We start from the raw sequence: 8,462 nt of genomic DNA, 5'->3' as shown, positions 1-8,462 counted from the left end.
ATTCACTGCCATATTCCACCCTTCAAACCGAAACACCGCCATACAAACACAACTGCTTCACGGTTGAAACACAAATGGGATATATATATATAAGTCGTAATCCTCAAAATTTTGCACTGTATCTACACACACACACACAAGCAATTTATAACACATATACAATAACAATTTAACGAACGAACTTGACTACGTTCTTATTATTAATATCATTAATATTACATAATATAATCGTTATATTGACATAGTATGATATAACGCGCGGCCACTGCCCCACTACCTGCGCAATTAGATATACTTCCGTATGTCAATGAATCTATAGGAATGCAGTGGAGTGGAAGTGATTGTTTTTTTTTTAATGGATGATAATGGAATGGTAACCCCGCTTGCGCGTAGGGGGGAAGGGATTGTTAGTAATGGAGACTGAGAATCCCATTGCTAGCAATATACCCAACCAGGTTGACCTTCTCGCGGTTCCCCCTAGAAACTATCATGGTTAATTCCTGATGAATTCATCATGATGGGCTAACTGGCCTGTTTTCATTCTTATCTATCACCCTTCACTGGTGCTTCGCCAGCGTATCCTGTTAACGCAGGCGGGGTTACCATACCATTTTCACTCATCAAAAAAAAAACCCGCTTGCGCTATCAGTATACACTGGCGGGGCACCAGTGAGGGATGATAGGTGAGGATGAAGCAGGTCAGTTAACCCACCGTGACAAATCTAACAATAAATCAATCACGATGGTTTCCAGGGGGAACCACGTGGAGGTCGACCTGATATAGTGTATTGCTAGCAATGGGGCTATTAATCCCCATTACTAACAATCTCTTCTCCTCCCGAAGTGATCAATTTGTTCTTTCCACTATGAATTTCAATAGTTTTTTATTTTATACATAGAATAGTAAACATACTGACGGCCTACATGATAGAAAGGGGGGGAAAGGTATTAGTCATGAGGTCTAATAGCCCCACTAGCAATATACCCTTTCAGATCAATGTAACATGTATGTATGTGTGTATATATATAATTATTTATAATTTATGTAAATATTTATTTAAATTTCTGTCTTGCACTGCTAATGCCCACACATTACTTCCTATGCCACTGCGTTAGGTTGACTGGAAGAGATCTCTTTTAGAAATAAGTTCGCCTTTGCTAACATTGTTATTAACTTCTTGTTGTTACTGTATGTTTTAGTACAATAAAGAATATATAATCAATCTCCAGGCGTTTCACTCTGGAAACCATCATGGTTAATGCTTGTCGAATTCATCATGGGGGGCCAAATAGGTCGACCTAATAGGGCATATTGCTAGCGCAATATGCCCTATTAGGTCGACCTCCACGTGGCTCCCCCTGGAAACCATCGTGAACAATTCTTGTTGAATTCGTCACGATGGGCTAACTGACCTGCTTTATCCTCACCTATCATCCCTCACTGATGCCCCGCCGGTGCATACCAATAGCGCGGGTGGGGTTACCGTTCCATTATCACGCATTAATTTATTTTTTCAATTAAAAAAAAAACTTAATTTATTCATAAGTTTAATTCATATATTGTTCTTCAGAGGCAGCACTAATATTTATAACTGTTCTCTTGTTTATCTTGTTAAGTTCCTAAAGGTGCTAGGCAATGTAAAACACGCCAAAAATGTAGATTGACAGCAAATATTGCATAATTTTTGGTTACCGCAAATTTTAGATACATATTTTGGACGCCAGACATACTTACACCCAAATAACATTATCCTCCTTTTTGTCTGTAGTTGTGCAAAAAAAGAGATAATTAGTTGAACATTCTCATTACAAGATCATATGTAACTAGATAGACTATCTCTTTATAAACGCTTTGGCAAAGACAACACAACTTTTATTTCTGTGTACGTGAATAAGATTATCAGAATGTACAGTTATTATTCAATAAATTGAAGAAATATTAAATTGAAAAATATATTATATATCATATTTACAAAATGAGGTTAGACAGAGCATTAGTATTTATGAAGATCTTGTTTTAACTGGTTAATTTGATTGATATTTGAGAATAATCTTGCAATATGTACTCGTATTCGTTGTTAAAATAATTGAAAATGGCCGCCATTTTAATTAGTACAATATAGGTATATTCATTAGTATTTTTTTTTGTAATGGATTGTGAGGAATGGTAACCCCGCCTGCGCTATCGGTATACACTGACGGGGCACCAGTGAGCGGTGATAGATGACAATGAAAGCAGGTCCGTTAACCCATCGTGATGAATCCCAGTAGAATTAACCATGATAGTTTCCAGGGGGAACCGCGTGGAGGTCGACCTGATAGAGTGTATTGCTAATTACGGTTACTAACCTAACTGCGATTGCCAATCCGCCTGCCAAGCGTGGCAACTACTGGAAAAACCCTCCAAGGGGAGGCCTATGTTCAGCAGTGGACAGTTCAAGGCTGATATGATGATTATCTATGTAAGAAAAATAATATGCATAAAATTAAATTTAAAAAAAATCTACGTTAAATAGGACATTTTGAAATTTATTATTAGCAGGTGTAATTATTGTTTTGGTTATTTTTTAGCTGTATAATGAAAATTAATGTACTTAAAGGCGCGTCATACTTTATTAAAAAAAAAAAATACGTCACCCAACAGTTAATGTTGGTACGTTTGTAACTTAATGTTTTATCTAGACATATATTTAGTTTTCTTAAAAAAAGATATTAATTTTGACGAAATATTACAAAAAAATTACTTCAACTAGCAGCCGACTAATCGTTTGTTTCACATGTTTTTAGACTCGACTCTCCATCTAACTATATATGATCTATGTCTCCAATCAAAATATGGTGTTAATACATACGCTGTTTCTCCTACTCGCAACTTTTATAATGACATTATCTAACGAATCATTACGACGTATGACGTAAGACCACATTAAGGTAAAAGCCACATAACACTGGACTGATGGCGCTTTAAACTTCACCATTGCTATTTAACAAAATATCCAAAAAATGCGTAAAGTTTAATTTCTTTATTAAATGCGTTTGATGATTACCGCAAACATAATAACAGTTTTTTTTAATGGGTGAAAATGGAATGTCATCATGTGGTCTCGCAATAGACTGGGCCACTCCTGTTTCCGTAGGTGTCGTAAGAGGCGACTGAGGGAGCTTATGGTGGAGGGATGGGCAGTAGCGTCCAACTTGAAACATTATCAAAGCCTAACTGCGGTTGCCAACCCGCCTGCCAAGCGTGGCAACTACTGGTAAAACCTTCCTTATGGGGGAGGTCTATGTTCAACAGTGGACAACTTACTACATATATACGGTACTTAAATGTATATATAATATTATCATGTATCATCATCATGGGCGAAACAGTATACTCTGTTAAGTCCATGGTACTCATGTCTATAGGTGACGGTTACCACTTTCCATCAGGTGGGCCGTCAGCTTGTTTGCCATTGTAAGTTGTATATATATATATATATATATATATATATATATATATATATATATATATATATATATATATATATATATATATATATATATATATATTATAAAATGTTATTAGTTTAAAATCTTCTTTAATCGACCATGCCATATTTTAAAATTGGCTGAACCGAGAATCGAACTTGCGACCTCATTTTCGCAAAATAACCTACCTACCACTACACCACGGTGGCTATCAAGTTAACTCTCCCTCGAGATCAACCGGTTCCTCTCAAGACTTCGCAAGTAATATAACACTGCTTTCAGGTACTCAAAAAGTAATTTAAAACGATTACGCGATTGTAAACCTTATGTATACAGCAATAATATCGAAATATGATAATGTAACATATCATATGTGACTGATACAGGTAAAAGGGAAAGAACCCTGTAATTAATATAGGCATATATAATAAATACTAATATAAAAAAGAGGATAGGTTTGCTTTTGTGTGTGTGTTTGTTTGTTTGGCAAAGGCAAAGCAAGATGGCAAAGGTGTCTAGTGTCCAGTGTCCAGGTGTCCAATATCTAGGTTTATAGTGTCTGGATGTCTAATGTCCAGTGTCTGAATGTCCAATGTCTGGGCGTCTAGTGTCTGAGTGTCCAAGTGTTAGAGTGTCAGAGAGTCCAATGTTTAAGTGCCTTAATGTCTGATTGTGCAGTGTCTGAATGTCTGATGTCCGTGTGTCCAGTGTCCGTGAGCCTGAGATGCGTAACTTATGCCAGACAATAGACAAAAACTGTAAAAGAAAGACAAGCAAAGCTTTCGTCTGTGTCGGCATGTCTGTAACGTATTTATCAGGTTTAGTGTCTGATGTCCGAGTGTCTGAATATACATTGCCTTGGTTTCAGAAACTTGGTAATTATTATTTTTGTTCACTGTATTGTTATTTTTAATTAATTATTAATAAGTAATTAGTTAAATAATAGATTTTATTGAACCCAACTTTTTACCAGAGCTTGACGAAAACATTTAAAATTTTCGCATTAATACAATAATTATAACATTATTAAGGGTTTACATAAAAAAAATACAAAATAATAAAATTAATACATTTGGAAAATACTATAATAAAAATAATCATTGGTTTTTAGAAAAAAAAAAAAACAGTAATAAATTTATATAAATTTTGTCAAAGGTTGTCTGGAAGAGATTGCTTAGCAAAGACCGCCTTTTGTACTACACTATACGTATTGAAAATTGTTTTAACAAATCATGTTATGTTGGTGCAATAAAGTGTTAAATAAATAAATAAAAATAAGTAAATAAATGTTCTTACACAACGTAATGCGCGTAACATAAACTTGAGAATCGTCATCTCGTAATAGTCCTCTTAAGGTACATTCAAAAATAAAATATAATACAGCCGTGCCAGGGTGTATGAGCTAGTTCAACAAAGCGAGTGCCTGCATGATGGGCATATCAAGTTAACATTCTCACCGCCCCCGATAAAATTACCTACAATTATAATGAAAATACAGTGTTATTAATATTAGTTTATTGCTTACACGCTTTCCAGTTGCATGTTTAATTATAACATAAAACATTATTAACCTATTAATATCGTAACATGCAGATAAAATATCTCCCTACAGATACAAACACACACATATACACACATACACACACACACACACACACACACACACACACACACACACACAGAGAGAGAGAGAGAGAGAGAGAGAGAGAGAGAGAGAGAGAGAGAGAGAGAAAGAGACATAATTTCAGCTTTGTATATTTGCTGTCTAATAAGAAATATTTTATAAACTGTAAATTCGTAATTAAAAAAATACTAAAATATTAAAGATTTTGAGTGCTGTGCATTTTGTAATAATAAATATATATGTAAATACAAATGTGGACAAATAGCTTAATTTTTTCAAAATGATATGCTATTCAAATTATATTAGTCTTGTAATAGGTAACTTTTTCTTTTCTTGAAGAAAATGGCAATCGGTCTTTATTTTTATAACCATTACTGCCAGCGTCAAGTATTTTAATTTTAGTTTCATTCTTCAGAATATTGCCAAGTTTAACGTTTCCCGCCTTTTTCGATTACCTTGTTACATCGATTACATCCATCAATCACTATAATGAATCAATGAAAATCTTTTTAATCAATGTAAATCACAATTATATATGTATACATATATGATTCGTGCTGAAGAAAGGCCAAATTAAAAGTACCCGTAACCGGCGAGCGTGTATGAAAAGATAGATGAATGTGGAAGAAGCGAAAGAGGTTTGTTTGAATCGAAGCATTTGGCGTTCCATTGTTTCTGCCTACCCTAATGGGAGACAGGCGTGACAGATATGTATGTATGTATGTATATATGATTCAATAACATGAATTGTATGTGATGTTAACTAGTATGACAAGGTGAGTTTTATCATACAAACTGTCATCACATTGACAGCCTTCGTAATTTTAGCTCACCGAAGTGTGATACGTCAGAATATCTGTCAATGTCCAAAAAATAATTTATAAATCTTAACAAACAATCTAACGATAGTTTTTTGACAGAAATCGCTCCCTCTAGATATATGTGATCTAACGTTTCTTGCCAGTTCTTTTCGGCTAAACCTGCTTTCGGTTTAAAGGGATTCATTTTCTTTAAATGCAAATGAAATGTAATGACGTGAAGGCATAACATCATAGTCTTTAATGATATCATCATCATATTAGCTCGTCCAGTCCTGAAGGTAAGCCCCTTCCACAGAACCACCTGCAATTACTGACTTCCTGCAATGCATTTGAGGTGGTCACTCCATCTCCACTCCATCACCAGAGGGAGACTTTGTACAAAAGTCGATTGCTTAGGTTCTTATTCTGTCCCATTCGTGTTTCAACCGTGAAGCAGTTGTATTTGCATGACTGTGTTTCGGTTTGAAGGGTGGGATATGGCGTGAATTTACTGGGTACAGAGGTACACCTGAGTTCTCAGGAATGGCAACGCATAGGGGGTATCACGGGCATGGAAACAGTATACTCTGTTATGTCCATGGTACTGCTCATGTCTATAGGCGCGATTACCACTTTCCATCAGGTGGGCCGTCAGCTTGTTTGCCATTTTAAGTTGTATAAAAAAAAACCACCAACTGAGCCATATACTCGTTTACCCACTGTGTTGTGTTTTGATGGGTGAAAATAGTATGGTAACCCCGCCTGCGCTAACGGGATACGCTGGCGGAGCACCAGTGAAGGGTGATAGATGAGAATGAAAACAGGCCAGTTAGCCCATCATGATGAATTCATCAGGAATTAACCATGATAGTTTCCAGGGGGAACCGCGAGGAGGTCGACCTGGTTGGGTATATTGCTAGCAATGGGATTCACAATCTCCATTACTAACAATCCCTTTCCCCCTTACCCACTGTGTTAGGTATAAAAAAAAATTACCTCTTTGTACTGTCAGCTTGTTCGCCATTCCAAGTTGCATAAAAATCACAATATATTATACTGATCGAATCGCCGTTTCAAATCAAACTGGTTTCTTATATATTAAACATTTTTCCTAAATATTATAATGGCAATACATAACATCTTATGTAGTACGAGGTAACCACTACAAGTTGGTTTTACGTAACATATTTTTCAATAATCACCTTTGAGTTTTGACGTGGATTATAACTAAGATTATGTCAAAAGACGATGCGACAGATGACAAATATATATATATATATATATTAGAGAGTGCAAAACAAGTGGATCCAAGTATGTATTGTACAATCACTCGCAATAAAGTCGATTAAAAATATTTTATAAATTAATAATTAATTATTTATAAATTCATCGATAATTCAACGTTGCTACATTGATTTTTATTCGCAATTTTAAGTAACCATTGGTCTGTTCGCGAAATTTTGGAGAAATAAACTGAAACTTTTAATTTACAAGTGCAATAAAGAAAAATTCCAGAGTGGTGACCCCGTATAGGCAAACGTAAGTGTAGGATGCACCCCCACTAGATGGAGTGACGATCTCAAATGCATTATACAAACATAATAACAATTATTAATAGTCATAGAAATTAAGGTTAAGGAAGACCTATCTTTTTTCTTTTTTTTTCGGCGTTACCTTTGTTTTTAATTACTTGTAGTGAAAAACTGCAGACATTTATGATTGGTGATGAAGTGATGATCAATTTAGAGAACAAAATGACATTCGGATAAAAATAAAAATTGCATCTGGCTATCCGGTAAAAATTGTACATTTTAGATTATATTATACATATAATGTACAAGGTCAAATAGAATTTTGTCCTTAAAGCGTTAATGCAGAGAGCAAAGAAAAATGGTGATGACCTGACCTGAATTTCGTTTCTGAACATGACCAAAAACGAAATGATATGTACATATACATAATATATTGTAATATAGCTCTGTTTTATTTAAAATACTAAATAGGCTTGACTGTTTTTTTTTAATCTAAACTCGTAGAAAGTAGAGCATCGATGGTTAAAAACGGATCAAAATTCAATCTATTATATTATATTATCGTATATATAAAGGGGGGTAAAGAGGTTTCTTCAGAGTCGGCAACGCGCGCGTAATACCTCTGGTATTGCAGGTGTTCATAGGCTACGGTAACCACTTACCATCAGGTGGGCCGTATGCATGTTTGCCACCTCAATGGTATAAAAAAAATATTTTATTGTAGCCCGATTAATCTGACTGTACATATTTTGTTTATGATCTCTCGTGAGAAAATCAAGCGGTTTGATGTAACGCAATGTTTCCGCTCGTTTAAATAATAATTAAACCAGTTTCGGATGAAAGCGTGTTGGCGCCAAAAGATTGAGACTGACATTAGAAAATGTCGGCCATATTTATTTTTGATTTGTAAGTAGTTGTCATAAATAAATGCAGTTAATAAGTTTTTTGAAAACAATAAAAATAGATAAAATTTACTAGGTAATTTATTAAAACAATTAAAATTTCCTAACTTATCATCTCTCACTGGTGTCTCGT

Source organism: Galleria mellonella, unplaced genomic scaffold (assembly GCF_026898425.1).
Source record: "Galleria mellonella isolate WM207_F2 unplaced genomic scaffold, CSIRO_AGI_GalMel_v1 utg146, whole genome shotgun sequence".
NCBI lineage: Eukaryota > Metazoa > Arthropoda > Insecta > Lepidoptera > Pyralidae > Galleria > Galleria mellonella.
The sequence above is the reverse complement of the archived record's forward strand: the minus strand, read 5'-3'. Positions refer to the sequence as shown.